The sequence below is a fragment of the Petaurus breviceps genome, unplaced genomic scaffold, assembly GCF_028583685.1.
Source record: "Petaurus breviceps papuanus isolate PSGF00001 unplaced genomic scaffold, PetGlider_PUasm1.0 90919, whole genome shotgun sequence".
Taxonomy (NCBI): domain Eukaryota; kingdom Metazoa; phylum Chordata; class Mammalia; order Diprotodontia; family Petauridae; genus Petaurus; species Petaurus breviceps.
Window position 1 is genome coordinate 4537402 of NW_027187378.1, and position 19781 is coordinate 4557182.

General features: G+C 38.7%; 1 protein-coding gene across 1 annotated transcript in view; it reads left to right on the top strand.

Annotated features, from left to right (window-relative positions):
* Positions 1–19781, top strand: part of SPTLC3 (serine palmitoyltransferase long chain base subunit 3) — a 192712-nt gene that overhangs the window by 40810 nt on the left and 132121 nt on the right. The window lies entirely within an intron of this gene.

The following is a 19781-nucleotide window of genomic DNA, read 5'->3' on the forward strand; positions in this document are numbered from 1 at the left end:
CCACCCCTGGACATTACATTCATTTAATCAATCCCAAAGACCCTGTTCTAAATACTACTCCACCCCTAGGCTGTACATTCAATTTAGTCCATCACAAAGCCCCTCTTCTCAAATGGAGATTAGTTTCCAATCATAAGTAAAGTACATTCATTTGTTCAATCAAAGAACACAAAAAGGTCAAAAGTTCCCCACCCTTGGATCACAATTGAATCTACCCCAGAGTTACAACAAGCTTACTCACAGCACTTAATACCCAAATGGAGGTCTTTTCTTCATCTTGACCCGAGGCAAGTTCTCAGCAATCTTTGTTCCTGAGGAGACAAAGCTTAGCAAGGCCACAAGATACATTGCCAGTCTCTTCATTAATTCATTCTCTGTCTGCAGAACAGTCCTAGGAACCCTGAAAACATTAGCAATACCCTCTTCCAGGATTTCTGTAAACATACAACAAGAAAATCCTTCTTCAGGGCTTCTGAACCAACAGCAAGGTTCCAAAACCTCTGCAACAACAGGACTGTCCTTCACCAGTGGACAGAATTCACTCTCTGTCTGCAGAACAGTCTCAGGAGCTCTGAACCAACAGCAAGGTTCCAAGACCTCTGCAACAACTGCACAGTCTTTCACCAGTGGACAAATCTGGCAAAAAAACATCAAAACAGATAGACAAAGTACCAGCATAACAGCCATGTCTCCTCAGTCCTTGGCAGCTCTCAAAAGTCCTGGGCAATTCAAAGTGGCCCTCAGAAATCCTCTCCGTCTCTCTCTGCCTCTAAGGTGCTGCTTCCAAAAAGTTCTTCTGACTTTCTCTTTTCTTGTGTCTCTCTAGCTCCTACCAGTTCAGCCCTCTCTTTTCACATCAACAAATCCATCCCACAAGTGGGATTCACAAGCTCTGGGTTTTAACACAATCAGTTTGAAAACCAAGCCAATACAGGGGGATCTTTATATTCCATTACTATGACACATGTCCATTTCATTCATTTGCTCTTTCTCTTTCTTATTTATTTAAGAATTTAGAGACATAAATTTTCCTCCACATACTGCTTTGGCTTCATCTCATGCATTTTGGTATGTTGCTGAATTGTTTTCATTCTCTTTATTGAAATTATGTTTCTATCATTTGTTCTTTGATTCATTCTTCAAAATTATTTAGTTTTCAATTAATTTTTAATCTATGTTTCCATGGTTATTTATTGAATGTAATTTCTGATGCATTATTGTCTGAAAAGGATGCATTTAATATTTCTGCTTTTATACATTTGGCTATGAGGTTTTTATGCCTTAATATGGTTTGCATAGGTGCCATATGCAGCTGTGTAATAAATTCCATTTTATCCATAAGTCTATCATATCTAACTTTTCTAAAATGTTATCCATCTCAACTTCTTTCTTGTTATTTTATGGTTAGATTTATCTAGCTCTGACAGAGCAAAGTTGAGGTTCCTCACTAGTATAGTTTTATGCTCTATTTCTTCTTATAAAATAAATAGAAACAAAAAATCTAGGATAATTAACTTTTTGTCCTGTGATTTTTCATTTATGATTTCTTGAAATATACTCTTAAAAAGCAGGCTTTAAAAAAAAACAACATTGTGTTTCAAATAGAGCTATTTGATTATACTTTTAAACCTAAATTGTTCTGGCTCTCATAGAATGGCTAATAATAGCTCCTACCCAAGCCTGGAGGGCCCACTATTTAGATTTTGGTGACTTAGAAGGAGTATAAATAGCAATTGTTTTCTGTTCTAGTCAGAAACTCTAAGGGTCTTCCCCTCCCATAGTTCTGTGATGGCCCTGGAACCCAATCCAGCATTCCTTTAGTCTCACTGTGCTACCTCATGGTATCTTAAGTAAACCATCTGAAAGCTATAGATAGTCAGTCCTCACTCAGTAAATACTGACTGGTGATGGTGATGTACAAAAACCTCTGCAACCAAGCAATAGGTGAATTGTTCTCTTTAGCCCAAATCTATAGGCCCTAAACTGTAAGGAGAAAAAGCCACTTACAAACTGGAGCCTTAAGTATGTGTTCCCTTAAATCATCTTATTCCTACTTCTTTGGCCCTGTAATCTCAGACTAATCTCCAGTCAGATTTTTCCCTAGTACTCCTGGGCACACTGCTGGAGTAAGACTCAAAAAATGATTGGACTCCCTTTACTAAATATTTGTACTATTACCCCAGTGGAGCTTAATGGAATATTATGAAATTCTATTCATTAATCTTCTACATGTTTTCTTTCTTCTCAAACCCTCAGTCCCTTCATATTCACAACAGATGATTTTAGGTTTAGGGATACTCGGGAGCTTAAAATACCAATACGCCAGTAATACTGTCCTGAATGAATTCAACCCAAGTCTTATTTCAGCCAAAGTAAAACAAAATTTATTAAAGATTCGCCATATTGGGTAGACTCTTGAGGAACCTGAGCATTTGTATCACTAATATGAGCAGGCCAGATTGAACCCTGAGTCTTTGTCAGGCTAGACAGGATCTGAGCACCTTCATGGAGGCAAGATGGATCTCATATACAGAAAGACTGTGGGATGGATCTAGGGGTGGTCTAGTAGACTGAGGTGACTAGAGGAGGGGTTTAAGGAGGGTCTTGAGGAGAAGTCTAAGGAGGATCTTGATGGGATTGGGGTGACTAGAGGTCAAATTCCCAGGAACCAAGAGAATAGGATTAAGGGTAGGATCAAGGGTGGGAAGCAGGTAGAGGCACTGGAGGGCTAGGCTAGGTTAAGGGTAACAGAGATTTGGGCATAATAATGGAAGGCTTTGGAAGGCTTTTGGCCTCTGGGGAAAGCCAGATCAAGTGGGAAGATTCAAGAGGGTTCCCAAAGCCTCTACCCTATTATTCCCCCCTCAAGAAAATGGGACCCAAATTCTTTTGGGGTAAGGGGTGAAGGTCTCAGCTTGGGCCTATACCCCATCAATCTCACTTCCTCCCACTCTGTAGAGAGTAAATTACTAAAAAGAGAAAGGAAAAGTAAATTGCTATCCACCAAGTTTTTCAGTGTCTGCTATATCAAAGGAAATCTGTATCTACTCTAAGGCTAACTCTTCACCTGTGTACTTTGTTCCATTTCCCCTCATCTTTTTCCCCCTCCAAGACTTCGCTGGGTGTAATGTAATACCAAAAGAAGGCAACTTCCCAGGTTCAAAATACCAGCATAGGTGCTCTCTATTTTATTCAGTAACAAACCCAGAACAGAGAAGATCAAAACATGACATCATTCAAAATACAGCATTTACTAAGTGTGATTAAATAATCTCCAAGTACTACCCCACCCCAGGATCTTCCAATCATTCAATCAATTACAAAGTCCCAGTTCTAAATACTACTCCACCCCTAGGCTATACCTTAATTAAGTCCACCACAAAACCCCTCTTCTCAAATGGAGATTAGTTTCCAAACATAGGTAAAGTACCTTCACTTGTCAATCACAGAGCACAATAAGGTCAAAAGTTCCCCACCTCCTGGATCACAATTGAATCTACCCCAGAGTTACATCAAGTTTAAACACAGCACTTAATACCCAAATGGAGCTCTTTTCTTCATCTTGACACGAGGCAAGTTCTCAGCAATCTTAGTTCCTGGGGAGACAAGGCTTAGCAAGGCCATAAGATACATTGCCAGTCCCTTCATGAATTTGTCCTCTGTCTGTAGAACAGTCCTAGAACCCCTGAACACATTAGCAAAGCCCTCTCCCAGGATTTCTGTAAACATACAACAAGAAAATCCTTCTTCAGGGCTTCTGAACCAACAGAAAGGCTCCCAGACCCCTGCAACAACAGCACTGTCCCTCACCAGTGGACAGTATTCATTCTGTCTGCAGGACAGTCTCCAGACCCCTGCAACAACAGTACTGTCCCTCACCAGTGGACAGTATTCACTCTCTGTCTGCAGGACAGTCTCAGGCCTTCTTAGCCAACAGCCAGGTTCCAGGACTTCTTCAACAAAAGGACAGTCTTTCACCAGTGGACAAATCTGGCAAAATAACATCAAAACAGACAGACAAAGTACCAGCAAAACAGCCATGTCTCCTCAGTCCTTGGCAGCTCAGGGGGCAGGTCTCAAAAGTCCAGGGCAATTCAAAGCGGCCACCAGCAATTCTCTTAGTCTCTCTCTCTCCCCACGAGGTGCAGCTACCAAAAAAGATCTTCCGCCTCTCTCTTGTGTCTCCAAATCTACGTCACCAGCTCCTCCCAATTCAGGACTTTCTTTTCACATCAACAAGCCCATCCCACAGGTGGGATTAACAAACTCTGGGATTTAACACAATCAATTTGAAAACCAAGCCAATACAGGGGAATCTTTAATTGCCATTACTATCACACTGGGCCAATCATGTCCCCTCAAATCAAGGAATCTTCAGTATCTCCTTTTCTTTTCCTTCTACCTAAAAATACAATCAAACTTTCCCAAAATGATTTTAAATTAATTTTTATTGATATTTTTGTTTTTAATATTATCTTTCCGAATATAACCCTCCCCGCTTTCCTTATTCAGGAAGCCATCCTTTATAACAAAGATTTTTTTTTTTAATTTTTATTTTAGTTTTATAAAACTAACCAATTTTGGATGGTATTTGTAACATTATGCAGCCATACCTCCCCACCTTTACAAAAAAGGATGCATTTTCTTAACTCTATTCTGTTGCCAAGCTTTGTTACAATATTTATGCATTTGATTCTGTTTTTATTTATTTGGGATTTCTTAAATTTATATTGTTATACTCACTGTGCATATTATTTTCCTGGTCCTCTTTACTTCACTCTTGATCCATTCATAAATCTTAATTCTCTGGGTTAATGATAGTATTATGATTCTCTGAATAATTATATATATATATTATATCACATAATCATTATGGAATTTATTCTAATTCTCCTCTGATTTAATAACAATAATTTTCTGAATTCTTCATATTTGTTGTTTCCTATGGTACAGTAATATTCCCATTACATTCAAATACCACAGTATCTAACCTACTTAAATTTCTACTTCTTTGCTCCCATAAAAATTACCACTAATATTTTTGTTGTTGTTCAGTCATTTTTCAGTCATGTTTAACTCTTCGTGAATGCATTTGGAGTTTTCTTGCCTAAGATACTGGAGTGGTTTGCCATCTCCTTTTCTAGTTCATTTTTAAAGAGGAGTAAACTAAGGTAAATGGAGCTAAAGTGACTTGCCTAGAGTCACACAACTAGTAAGTGTCTCAGGAGAGATTTGAACTCAGGAAGATGAGTCTTTCTGACTCCAAGCCTGGCACTCTATCCACTGCACCCACCTATCTGCTCCTGATTTTAACAATCCTTAAAATTATTAATTTAACAATTTATTTATTCATTTAACTTTTCACTTAATTATTAATTTATGTAACAATTTATTTATTTATTTAAATTTAATAAATTTAACAATTAATTTAACAATCCTTTAAAAAATAGTGGCATAATGGATATAGTGCTGGGTTTGGAATCAGGAAGACTCATCTTTATGAGTTCAAATCTGGTCTTAGACACTTGTTAGCTATGTGACCAATGGGCAAGTCACATACCCCTGTTTGCCTCAGTTCTTAATACATAAAATGATCTGGTGAAGGAAATGGCAAACCATTCCATTATCTTTGCCAAGAAAATCCCAAATGGGGTCAGGAAGAGCCAGACAAGCTAAAACGACTCAACTACAACAAAAACACAACAACAAAAAGTCACTCTCTCTTAAACTTCCTGTCTTACCTAGGAACCTTCTTTCTTTGGGGAAAAGGCCAATGGGAAGGCTTTCCCTGGATATGCCAGCGTACTAGCCCATGCTTTATGTACCATTAGGATCATTTCCTTCCCATTTCTACTATCATTATTCTTGGACGGTCCTTATTACCACCTCCTACCTATGTTATAGCAATAAACTTTTAATTAAGATCCCCATTTTCACTGCCTTCCCTCCAATCTTTACTGAATAACTCTGTCAATTTAATCTTCTTTAACATGCAGATCTGAAAGTCCAAATCCCTTATCTGGAATTAGAATCCTTCCCAAACCTAGCACTTCCTAACCTTTCTAGCTTAATTTCTCATAATTTCCTTCTAAAATCAGTACATATTAATCAAATTGAATTTATCATTATTTTGAACACACTTAATACATCCTCAGTGCCCTTGCTCGCATTGTTCCCATATGTCTGGAATGTAGTTCTACTCCTCACCCCACCCCTAATTTCACCTTTTGAAATCCTGCCCATCCTTTAAGGTCCCGCCCAAATTCTACCTCCTCCACAAAGCCTTCACTGATCCCCACCCAGGCAAAAATAATCTGTCCTACCTCACTTGGTACTTCCTACCTCTCTTATTTTCTTATTTTACTTCGTTTTGCATTATAATTATTGTAGGGAGAATAGGGAGAAATTTCCTCTTGCTTTAGGCCCTGCAGTATGCTATTTTCAAGACAGTAATACCTAATTACTACTAATTTAGAATAACTATAAGATAAGCTATTGTGTGAGATAGGCTATCCTGAATTTTATATTCAGTTCAAATTCACAAACATTTATTAAAGTCAATTATGTGCAAGGCACTGTATCTTCTGAAATGCCTGTTGATAAGCAGTAAACTTCCCTTCATCTTAGATCTTTTCCTCTCCCACTCATTCCATGTATGAACTTTTTCTGAAACCCAGCTTCCCCCTTATGACAGTTTCCCTGATGACCCTTTCCAAATCTGGCTACACCTTTACTTATTCATTCTCCTTAGCACACTGATTAGAGAGGGGAGGTGGCATACGCCTTGATCCCCAATGCCACTTCCAGGTTCTCCCCCTTCCTCCATTACTCATCAAACTGTTTTCCTTTGACATCCCCGTTATTCACATTTACCACCTAATCAAAATCCTGGTGGCTATTGTCTATAGACCGCCCCCCACCCCCAAGTCACTTCCTTCCTTCCTCATTTAGTTTGATACCTGGTTCACAATTTCTCTTTCCTCCTTAACACCTGTCCTCATACTAGAGGACATCAACATACTGAGTCTCCCTCAAACATCTTAACCACTTAGTTCCTTACCCTACTTACCTCCTATGAGTCACTCCTCCACCCCACCTCAGTCACACACAAAGATGGTGATACCCCAATTCTTGTCATCATCCACAAATGTACCACCTCCACATTCAAAGACTTCTGAAATTCCCTTATTTGACCATAATATATTGGTTTTCCACATTCCCTTACATAACCCTACTCTCTATTTGCACTATGGCCTCCAATTCCTTGACCCCTCATTTCTCAATCCAGTAACATCAGCTTCCTAGTTGTTGCACAAACAAGACATTCCATCTTAGTATTCTCTATGGCTGTTTCCCATGCCTGAAATGCTCTCACTCCTCCCCTCTAACTACTGACCTCCACGACTTCCTTTGAGTCTGAACTAAAATCCCACCTTCTACAGGAAGCCTTCCCCAACCCTTCTTAATTCCAGTACCTTTCCTCTGTTAATTATTTTGTATTAATCCTATAGCTTGCCTAGCATTTCCTTGTTTGCATGTTGTTTTGACCCTCCCCCAGTACACACACACACCATCAGATTGTAAGTTCCTTGAAGGCAGGGAATATCTTTTGCCTCTTTTTGCATCCCCAGAACTTAGGACAGTACCTGGCATATAGTAGGCATTTAATAAATGTTTGCTGATTGATCGACAGTATGATCATTTCCAATGATTTCTTCCAAGTTCTACTTGCTCCACTGGTATAGACTGAAATCAATTCATACATTTTTTTTGTTCTCCTGTACAGTTCTCATCTACATCCTTCCATAAACCCTTTAGGAAACTCTCTACCCAACATTTTAGAGGCTTGTTTCTGTTTCTCGATTTCATAAATACCTATTAAACTATATCTGGTATCCTTCATTCTCATCCCATGACCAGTTCCCCTCAATTTCTAGTTTTCCATATCATGAATAAGATCCTTTATGAATTATTAGCAATTTTTGTTCTTAGATTCTGTTGCCTCATGGTTCAAACCACATAGCCTCAATCAGAGGATATTTATGTTAAAATGATGGCCTTTGGTGGCATGAAGAAGTGGGACCATGCAAAGCATCTTCCTCCATATGTGCAGAGGTGGACAATTATGAGTGTGTAAAATTACACATACTGTCAGATTTTACTGATGTGTTGGTTAGTTTTGCTGAATTACTTTTTCTCTTAAAAGGTATGGCTTCTGGGGTAGCTAGGTGGTGCAGTGAATAGGGCACTGGCCCTGGTGTCAGGAGGACCTGAGTTCAAATTCGGCTTCAGACAATTAACACAAAAACTAGCCATGTGACCTTAGGCAAGTCACTTAACCCCAGCTGCCCTACCTTCCCCCTCCAAAAAGCAAAAAAAAAAATTTAGGGGTGGCTAGGTGGCACAGTGAATAGAGCACCAGCCCTGGAGTCAGGACGACCTGAGTTCAAATCCAGCCTCAGACACAACATAAAAACTAGCCGTCTGACCTTGGGCAAGTTGCTTAACCCCAATTGCCCTCCAAAAAAAAAAAAAAGTAAAAGGGAAGGCTTCCTGAGAAATAACTTATATACATAGGTTCCAAAAGTGGGTGATACCACCCCCTGTGGGGTGCTGAAATGATGGGAGGGAAGGGAGATACTGAATAAAAATAAGGGAATGGTGGAAGTATAAGAAAAGAAGAAAAGAAAACTTTGAAAAACCTTTAATACACGTTTCATCTGTTGTGTAACAGAATTAAAGTCATAGTGATTACATTATTTTCCAAACACAAAAAATGCAAGTAACCCATCAATGGTTAAATCCACCAACAGGTCTTAACAAGCAAATGTTGGCAGATGAAAGTGTTGCTCATTGTTGAGAAGTCCAGCATGCACTGGCAGGAATATGTGGTATAATGACTTGCTGACAATATGATACTATATGGTTACATGATGCAATATTGCATCATCAAAATTTCAATGCCCAAATTTACAATAAGTTTTTAAATTTAAGATGCATCATTTAAAAAAATTATTTTTGAAAGGACACAATTTTTTTTAATTGCTAAAGAGTTAAAGAAAGTAGATTTCCAGGGGGACGAGTAAATTTTTTTTTAAAGGGGGCAATAGCCCAAATAATTTTGGGAACCTCTGGTATATCAGGATGTGATTAGTTCCTTCAAGTATATCAAGTTGTTGGCTATTGAACAAACCTCTAACATGTTGACTTGAAGTTAAACTTTTGCAGACATGTAAAAACAGTATAGTTTTTAGCACTCTTTTCTGCCACTGTTATGGCAAAATAAAAAAAACTGAGGGTCATTTAAATATTTTATCTTTTTCAAGGGTTCTTCTATGCACAGAAAATTCATCATTAGAAAAGGCAAACATATAGAGGAAGAGAGTTTTTCAACATACTTCTGATGGCCAGCTTGCCTCCCCATAGAGGGATTTTACAGAGAATATTTCTCCTTGGGGAAGCTAAAGTGCAGTAGATTAGAGCACTGGGCTTGGAATCAGAAAGACTCATCTTGATGAGTTCAAATCTGTCTTCAAGTACTTACTAGCTGTGTGACCTAGACAAGTCACTTAACTCTATTTACTTCAGTCTCCTCACCTATACAATGAGGTAGTGAAGGAAATGGCAAACTACTCCATTATCTTTTCAAGAAAACCCTAAATAGTGTCAGGAAGAGTCAGACATGATTGAACAATAACAAATTTCCCATTGGGTGAGACAAGGGCCTCTCTACTGGTTTAAGCTGAGATATCTCACTCCCAGCAAAAAAAAAAAAAAAAAAAACAAACCTTTATTTACTCTAATCTACAGAATTTCTCCAAGTTTTGTCTTCCATTTTTCTTGGATAAATAAACTTATTATTTGCTCTTTGTAATGGCCTTTTATATAACAATTATTTGGGGAAAAGTAGCTCAACTGCCAAGTTTAAACTAAGGCCTATTTTCTGGGGCCCTGAAGAGGTATGGTAGAAACAGATTTCCTTCTGAACCCCTAAATACCATATCCTTAGATCAGAGGTAGTCTCTATTTGGAAACATGAATTTTTTTTCCACTTCCAAAAACATCCAATTACTTTCATGATATATTAGGGAACAATTTAAGCATAATACAAATTTTATGTTAGTCCATGTATAACTGTTTTTCCATAAGAAACATTTTGTCCATAACAAATAGTAAGAATGTAGAAAACTGCACCACTTCACGTCTCATAAGCTACAACCCTTCCTATACCCACTTCCATGAGCAAACGAGTTCTTTTTCAAGGCAAAATACCACTTACTGTATATCTTCATGTATAGTAGAAGTTGTGAGCAGAGGAAAAATGGTCCCCAAAACCACTCACCCACTTTCTGTCATAACCCCCCAAGGTCAAGAGTTTCGATCTGCCCAACTTGTCAAAGACTTTGTCAGCCCCCATGAGAACTGAAATGCAGGCTGACCAGCAGCCCTGATCCCTCCACTATTTATTGTAGCAATTATGTATTTCTTAACTATTTGAATGCCAATTTGATTAGATTCCTAAATTGTGTCACTGATAATGCTTTTAAATGTTGTGCCTTTCACCCAATTTTCCCCATAAGCCCTATGTTTTTTATAGTTGGATTTTGGTAACATTTAGAAACACATATGTCATGTTATAGCAGAACTTACTATGTTTGAGAGGGCAAAGAGCTTTCTAGCTCAATATACTCCTTGAAGACAAGAAAGAAAAGAATCAAATTTACATCTATAGCCCTTTTCTTATTCCTCTCAAAGCAAAAATCATGTCTCCTTTGGAAAGAGGAGGGCCAGATTCTAGAGATACCTATCCATGTCACCCATAAGATGTCTCTAAACATACAGATAGCCTATACTGACGTAAATCATACACACATACATATATCTTACATGGGCATACATATCTTACATATTTGTGCTAGTTAAAGAGTTACTATAAAGACAAGTAATATTGGCAGCTAGCTGGCACCTAGCCAACAGAGTGCCAGGCCTGGAGTCAGAAAGACACATCTTCTGACACCTACTAGCTGTGTGATCCTATACAAGTCATTTAACACTATTTTCCTCAGCTTCCTCATCTGTAAAATGAGCTGGAGAAAGAAACAGCAAACCACTCTAGTTTTTTGACAAGGAAACCCCAAAATAGGGTCACAAAGCATCAGACAGAACTGAAAAATAACTGAACAACAATACTGTCCGTCAGCATTGTTCACATCTACAACTGAAGATCTAAAAGCCAAAAGGGACTGTTAAGATTATCTAGTTCATTTCCTTTATTTTACAGAAAAGGTACCTAAAATAATATGAGATTAATTGAATTGTTCTAGGTTACACATCTGTTAAGTAGTAGAGTCATTATTTGAACTTGTTCTAGGTCACATATATAGGTAACTGGGAAAGTTGCCTCTACTGACCCCTTATCAAGTGCTCATTCTACTACTCAGATATTCAAAGGGAGGTTATCCCTTCAATCTGGAGACATAGTTCAACCATGGAGATCACAATCTATCTGTGCCTGCCCAGTCTTTGACATTCTCGTCCATGTCTTCCCTTATGTTTGCACCAGCGTGGGGTCTGCCTTGAGGCTTTCCACATCTTTCTAATCATAATATTAGTAGGGAATACCAAAGATTCAGCTAACAGTCCTGCACAGTAAACCATATCTCTTTCTACTCTATACCAAATAAATGAAATGATTTCTTAAAAGCAAAAACAAAAAGTTTTCCAAATATCTTTTCTCAGCCAACTTGACCTCAGGCTCAGCTTGGGCTAATTTTCAGGTTTTTACTCTATGTTTCTGCAACTGAATTTTTTTTTTCAATAAAAACACTTTGATCTTTCTGTACTGTGTTTCTATCAGAGTTTAAATGCATCAGAAAATAATAATGGTTGAAAGACTAGGGCTAAATTTAAATAAGAAAGTCTCTCACAAAACTTTAAATGGAGACAACTGAGAAAGGGAGTGTTGAATTCTTTATCAACCTAAAGAAAAGGTTTATTTTATTATAATATAATCATATTCATAAAGTAATTGAATACTGTAGTCATGACTCTAAAACCTGTGTGCAATGATAAAGCAATAACCCCTTCACGTTCCTAACAACAAAAAAATTAAAGAGATAATTGATTTGTCATCCATCTAGGAAAAGATTAAAAATCTATAGGTGAAGGTAGTATTTTAGGTAGCACAGAACATATATGTGTATGTATGTAGGAATACATATGTGTGTGTGTTAAGAGCAGCCTTAGCCCTTGTTACTTACCTATGGGTTTACTCCACAGTCCTGCTCTAGATTCTGAGCAGCAAAGCTATAAGGCCCAGGTCTGTTAAGTCCCTATTGTGGATACACACCACTAGACTGATTCTACAATCATGAAATTAAAAAACAATCCACTGTTTCTCCACAGATTTCTTAATCATTATGCTGTGAGAATAGCATTCCTAATCTTAAGTATCTGTTTCAGAGAGCTTTCTTCCATTCTATTACATTTTCTAGTCTCCATTATTATTTGAAATATGCTATCAGAGCACTTGATTTGGTCATGGCCTTCAGGCAGATCCTGTTTACTAGATCAATTGTTTGGGGAACGTGCTGTTTTTCTCGTCTTTTAATTTTAATATTTTTCTTTTTTCATGCAGTAATTTGATTGTGTTTGAAACATTCTAATTTTCAAATACTCCTATTTTCATAACATTTTGCCTCTTTTATGTGAGATAATTCACCCTATTCTATTGCTCCCTTTCTCCTTCTCCCAATATATTCCTCTCTCACTTCTTAATTTTATTTTTAGATATCATTCCTTCATATTCAACTCATCTTGTGCCCTCTGTCTAGTTAGAGAGAATATATACGTATTTATATATGTATATATATATATACACACACCTATACATACACACTATACATACATATGTACATATACATATATAAATACATATATATTCCCTTCAACTACCCTAATACTGAGAAAAGTTTCATGAGTTACAAATATCGTCTTTCCATGTAGGAGTGTAAGTTCCTTATGATTTCTCTTTCCTGTTTACCTTTTCATGCTCCTCTTGATTCTTGTATTTGAAATTTTGAAATTTTCTGTTCAGCTCTGGTTTTTTCATCAAGAATGCTTGAAAGTCCTCTATTTCATTGAATGACCATATTTTTCCCTGAAACATTATACTCAGTTTTGCTGGAAAGGTGATTCTTGGTTTTAATCCTATTTGACCTCCAGAATAACATATTCTAAGCCCTCTAATCCTTTAATGTTGAAGCTGCTAGATCTTGTGTTATCCTGATTGTGTTTCCACAATACTCAAACTGTTTCTTCCTGGCTGCTTGTAATATTTTCTCCTTGACTGGGGAACTCTGGAATTTGGCTATAATATTCATAGGAGTTTTCTTTTGGGGATCCTTTTCAAGAGGTGATCTATGAATTGTTTCAATGTCTATTTTGGTTCTCTGGTTCTAGAATATCAGGGAAGTTTTCCTTGATAATTTCTTCAAAGATGATGTCTAGGCTCTTTTTTTTCCCTTTTTTTTTTTGAGAGGGGAAGGAAGAGCAATTGGGGTTAAATGACTTGCATACGGTCACACAGCTAGTAAGTGTTAAGTATCTGAGGCCAGATTTGAACTCAGGTCCTCCTGACTCCAGGGCTGGTGCTGTTTGCATTGTACTACCTAGCCGCCCGTATGGGCTCTTTTTTTGATCACGGCTTTCAGGTAGTTCAGTAATTTTTAGATGATCTCTCCTGGATCTATTTTCCAGGTCAGTGATTTTTCCAGTGAGATATTTCACATTTCCTTCTATTATTTTCATTTTTTTAGATCTGTTTTATAGTATCTTGATTTCTCATAAAGTCCTTAGCTTCCATTTTCTCCATTTTCATCTTGAAGGAATTATTTTCTTCAGTGAGCTTTTGAACTTCCTTTTCCACCTGGCCAATTCTGCTTTTTAAGACATTCTTCTCCTCATTGGCTTTTTGGACCTCTTGCCATCTTTTTAAGGTGTTATTTTCTTCAGTGGTTTTTGGGTCTCCTTTAGCAAGCTGTTGACTCATTTTTCATGATTTTTTTTTTGCATCACTCTCATTTTTCTTCCCAATTTTTCCTCTACTTCTCTTACTTGATTTTCAAAATCCTTCTTGAGCTCTTCCATGGCCTGCAACCAATTCATATTTTTCTTGGAGGCTTTTGATGCAGGAATTTTGACTTTGTTGTCTTCTGCTGTTCTGTGTTTTGATCTTAGTTGTTGCCAAAAACAATTCTATAGTGTGATTTCTCTTACTCTGTTTGCTCATTTTTTTAAATTAAATTTTATGTTTATTTTTATTTTACATCATTCATTCCCACAAGATTCTGAATTACAAATTTTCTCTCCGTCTTTCCCCTACCCACCACTCCAAAACAGTGATCCCCAAAACAGTGTATATATATATCCCCTCCCCCAATCTGCTCTCTCCTATATCCTTCCTCATTCCCCCTCCAACTTTCAAGCAGGGCAAGATGGATCTCTATACCCCAGTGCCTGTATATCTTATTTCCCAGTTGCATGTACAAAACATTATAATAATGTATTTTTTAAATTTTATTTAAAACTTTGAATTCCAGAATCTTTCCCTTCTTCCCTCGTCCCCCACCCTTACTGGGAAGATAAGCAATTCAATATACGTTGTACATGTGTAGCTATGCAAAACATTTCCGTAGTGGATATATTGTAAAAGATTGACTATATTTCCCTCCATTCTATCCCACCCCCCCCCCCACTTGTTCTAATCTTTACTTTGACCCTGTCCCTTTCCAAAAGTGTGTGCTTCCAACTTCCCTCCCCCCCAAACTGCCCTCCCCTCCATAATCCCCCCTCTCATCCCCTTCCTGCCTACTCTCCTGTAAGGCAAGATACACTGTTTAGTGTATATGTCATTCCCTCCCTAAGCAAAATTCAATGAGAGTAAGGTTGACCCATTACCTTTTGCCTTCCTGTTCTTCCCCTCCATTGTAACAGTTTTCCCTTACCTCTTCTTTATGGGATAGTTTACCCCATTCTGTCTCTCCCATCTCCTCTCATTATATTCCTCTCTCACTTCTCAATTTCACCTTTTAAGTATCATCCCTTCCTATTCAACCGGTCCTGTGCCCTCTGTCTATGTATACCTGTACACATATATACACACACTCACATATGTATTCATATGTCCATATACCCTCCTATATAGATATATGTATGTATACATACATATATATATATATGTATACACACACATTTATATTCCCTTCAACTATTCTCATACTGAGAAAAGTTTCACAAGTTACAATTATTGTTTTTCCATGTAGGAATGTAAATAGTTCAACTTTGATAAGTTCCTTATGATTTCTTTTCCCTGTTTACCTTCTCATGCTTTTCTTGTTTCTTGTATCTGAATGTCAAATTTTCTATTCAACTCTGGTTTTTTTCATCAAGAATGCTTGAAAGTCCTCTATTCCATTGAATGACCATATTTTCCCCTGAAACATGATAGTTTGGCTGGGTAGGTGATTCTTGGTTTTAATCCCAACTCCTTTGACCTCTGGAATATCATATTCCAAACTCTTTGATCCCTCAGTGCAGAAGCTGCCAGATCCTATGTTATCCTGATTGTGTTTCCACAATATTCAAATTGTTTCTTCTTGGCTGCTTCTAATATTTTCTCCTTGATTTGGGAGCTCTGGAACTTAACTATAATATTCCTAGGAGTTTTCTTTTTGGGATCTTTTTCAAGAGGTGATTGGTGGATTCTTTCAAATTCTATTTTGTCCTCTGGTTATAAAACATTGGGGCAATTTTCCTTGAAAATTTCTTGAAGGATGATTTCTAGGTTCTTTTTTTTTTTATTGTGGCTTTCAGGTAGTCCAATAATTTTTAAATTCTCTCTCCTCAATCTATTTTCCAGGTCAATGATTTTTCCAATGAGATATTTCACATTTCCTTCTATTTTTTCATTTGTTTAATAGTATCCTGATTTCTCATAAAGTAACTAGCTTCCATTTGCTCCAATCTAATTCTGAAGGAATGATTCTCTTCATTGAGCTTTTGAGATTATTTTTCCATCTGGCAAATTTGGCTTTTTAAGGCATTCTTCTCCTCATTGGCTTTTTGAGCCTCTTTTGCCATATGAATTAGTCTATTTTTTAAGGTATTTTCTTCAGTCAGGTTGTTGACTCTCTTTTAATGATTTTCTTGCATCATTCTCATTTCTCTTTCCAATTTTTCCTCCACTTCTCTTATTTGGTTTTCAAGATCCCTATTAAGCTCCTCTATGGCCTGTAACAAATTCATATTTTTCTTGGAAGCTTTTGGTGTAGGAGTTCTGACTTTGTTTTCTTCCTCCTGTTCCATGTTTTGATCCTTTTTGTCCTCAAAAAAGGAATCCAAAGTTGGATTGCTGTGCTTGCTTTGCTTCCTTTGCTTTCTCATGTTGCCACTTAATTACTTGACTTTTGAGCTCTTTGCCACAGTAGCACTCTGCTTCCAGAGAGGAGAGCTTTGTCCCAAATCGCTGGGGTTTTTGCAACTGCTGGAGCTGTTAGTTGGGTGCCCTCTCAGAAACCTCCACCAGCTCTAGCACCTGGTCATCCACCCTGGGACCTCCACCCTAGACAGCACTGCAGATCCAAGCAGGTTAAAGCAAGAGCAATTACCCCTCAGACTGGTTGCTTGGTCCCCCTACAATCTGCACACCAGGAGCTCTGAAGCAGCCATGTATCAGTGACTGTGCCACTGTGCCTCAGAGGGCAGAGACCAGACCACACTCCCAGACCCCCTGTTCCCCAAATCCACTGACCTCTCACTTTGTCTTTGGCATTTATGGGTTGATAACTCTGGAAATTGCCACAGCTGCTGGTGATCCACTCTCCTGAATGTCCCTTCAGCTGTGGCTGGTTAGGCCATCCTGGGTCTAAAACCATGGTCTCACATGGGGTTGGACTCTGCTCCCAGAATGCTGCAATGGACCCTTCCTGTCGGCCTGCCGGGCTGTCTTTAGCGGGAGGTTTTTTCTGTCTGTCACTTTGTGGGTTCTGCAGCCCTAAAGTTTGTTCAGAGTCATTTTTATAGGTATTTGAGGTGGTTATGGGGGTAGCAGAGGGAGTTTTCCTGATTCTACACCCACCACCTTGGCTCCTCCTCCCACTGTTTACTCATTTTACCAGCCAATTACTTGACTTTTGAGCTCTTTGCCAAAGTAGAACTCTGCTTCCAGAGTGAAGAGTGCTGTGTCCCAAATTTCTGGGGTTTTGCACAGCTGTTGTCAGAGCTTCTTCTAGGCACCTGCCTCAGAAGTGTAAGGAGGACTGCGTCTCCACAGCTTTAACAAGCTCTGCCATGCCAGCACTCCTCACCCCAGAACTGACACCCAAGACTGCGACCCAGATCCAAGCAGGACAAAGCAAGAGAATCGTGCCTCAGCACGAGCAAAAAGATTCCTGGAATACCCCTCTGGTAACCTGCTTGGTCCTTCCACTATTGTGGGCCTGGAGCTCTGTAAGCAGCCACTGCTGCTGCTGCTGTTGCTGCTGCCACCACCACTACTTCTGCTTCCCCAGTGGCAGTGGCTGTACCATGCTCTTCTCTCACTCGGGTCCAAAAGAGTTTCCCCACTGACTTTTACTTTCTCTTTGGTATTTATGGGTTGAGAAGTCTGAAAACCATTACAGCTGCCAGTGATTCAGTCCCTTGAGGTCTTGTCTGGCTGCTCTGTACTGCAGGTCTGTGCCAGCATGCCCCAGGACTGCATTCTACTCCCAGCCTGGTGTCATAGACTGTTCTGTTCATCTACCAGGTTGTGCTCTCCTTGAGATGTATTTCACTCTGTCATTTTGTGGGTTCATTAGCTCTAAAATTTGTTTTGAGTCATTTTTTACAGGCATTAGGGGTAATTGGGGATGAGTTCAAGTAATTTCCTGCTTTTACTCCCATCTTGGCTATGCCCCCCATGACTAGAATAATCTAGAAAATTATATGGATGGTAATCCAGCAAAGGAGATAGAGGAGAAATCAGATAAATAGGAGAATAAAAAAGAGAATCAAGAGAACAAGTAGTATTATGAAAATCCAGAGAGGTGAGAGCAACCATGGTTAACCATGTTAAATGTAACAGAAATGTCCAAAAGGATGAAGAGTGAAAAAGACCATCAGATTTTGCAATTAAGAAATCATTGATAACTTTAGAAACAGTCATTTTTGTTGAATGATGAAGCTGGAAGCAAGAATGCAAAGGGTTTAATAGTGAGGTTAGAGGAAGTGGATGAATCAAGTAAAGACAATTTTTTTTAAGGAGTCTAGCTGAGAAAGAGAGAATTACAGGGTGATAGCTTGAGGGGATGATAGAGTCTATTGAAAGTTTTTTTTAAGGAGAACTGAGTATATTTAAAGGTAAAAGTGCAGGAACTAGCTGACAAAGAGAAGTTGAAGATTTAAGAGAAGTAGTTTGACTGAAGATGCAATATTTTGAAAAAGACAGGAGAGGATGGGGTTAAGTTCACATGTAGAGGACTTGGCCTTGGCAAGATGAAGGGCCAACTCTTTGTTATAGATTGCAGAAAGGAGGAGAGGAAGATTATATCAAGAAAAGAGTGCTCATATTGAATGGCCTCAATTTTTTCAGTAAAGTAAGAGCTAATGTCCTCACTGAGATGGGGAGAAGAATGAAGGTACAGGGATCTTGATTAGGGAAAAATGAAAAAGCTTACATGGGGAGTGATACCAGGAATCAGGGAGGAACAAAAGGACCATCGTTTAGTGAGGTGTGGTCCTTGCTCCATAACCTGGTTACTCAGTTTTAGGCTCCACCTATGGTTGCTCCCCAGGCTCCAAAACCCCACTGCATGACCAGATCAAGAGAAGCTTGTTCTTGGTCCATACTCTGACAGACCCCAGCTCAGGACAGCACTAGAAGGTTCTGAGTCAACTATCCAGGATCAGAATTATACAGCTCTCAGCTCTCCTTGGTATACTACACCCCAGGACATAGCTACAGCTCTAGCTCTATCCCTATTAAGACCTTCTTGCTTGGAACCCCTCCCCAGTGCCCAGAGGCCTCTCTGGCTCTCTCCCTGTAATAACCTGAGCTAGGAAAAGGACTGCCTATTGTTTCTCCTGAGATTTACCAGTCCTCACTTAGTCTGGTGCTCTTCTTCTGTCTTGGAGGGGTTGTGGGGAGACAGTTGGGCTATACTGCTTTTTCACTCTGTCATCTTTGCTAGTTCCAAACCAAAATTCTTCTTCTCCATGAAGATTTTCTGAACAATCTCCCTTCATTTCTCAGTCTGTGACTGAGAAAAACAGTCCTGGGCCTGAAGAATTGTCAGTATGTCTTCTCCCAAACCACAGATGTGGGACCTTTAGATAAGTATCTGTGATTTCATATTGTTGCAGCATTTGTTTAATCCTTAAGATACACTATTCTGTATAAGTATGGAGTAGATGAACCTAGGAATAAGGCATGTATAAATTTCTATTGAAGGCATTATTCTTTAAGAGATTATGAAGAAGAGGCGGGTAGGTGGCGCAGTGAATAGAGTACCGGCCCTGGAGTCGGCAGAACCTGAGTTCAAATCCAGTCTCAGACACTTAACACTCACTAGCCATGTGACCTTGGGCAAATCACTTAACCCCAACTGCCCTGCCCTCCCCCCTCCAAAAAGCAAAAAAAAAAAAAAAGAGAGAGAGATTATGAAGAGAACAGTCAAGCTGGTATCTTTCAGTATGGAAAACCAATATGGATTATATAGGCTCCAGAGGTGATGGAATCACTT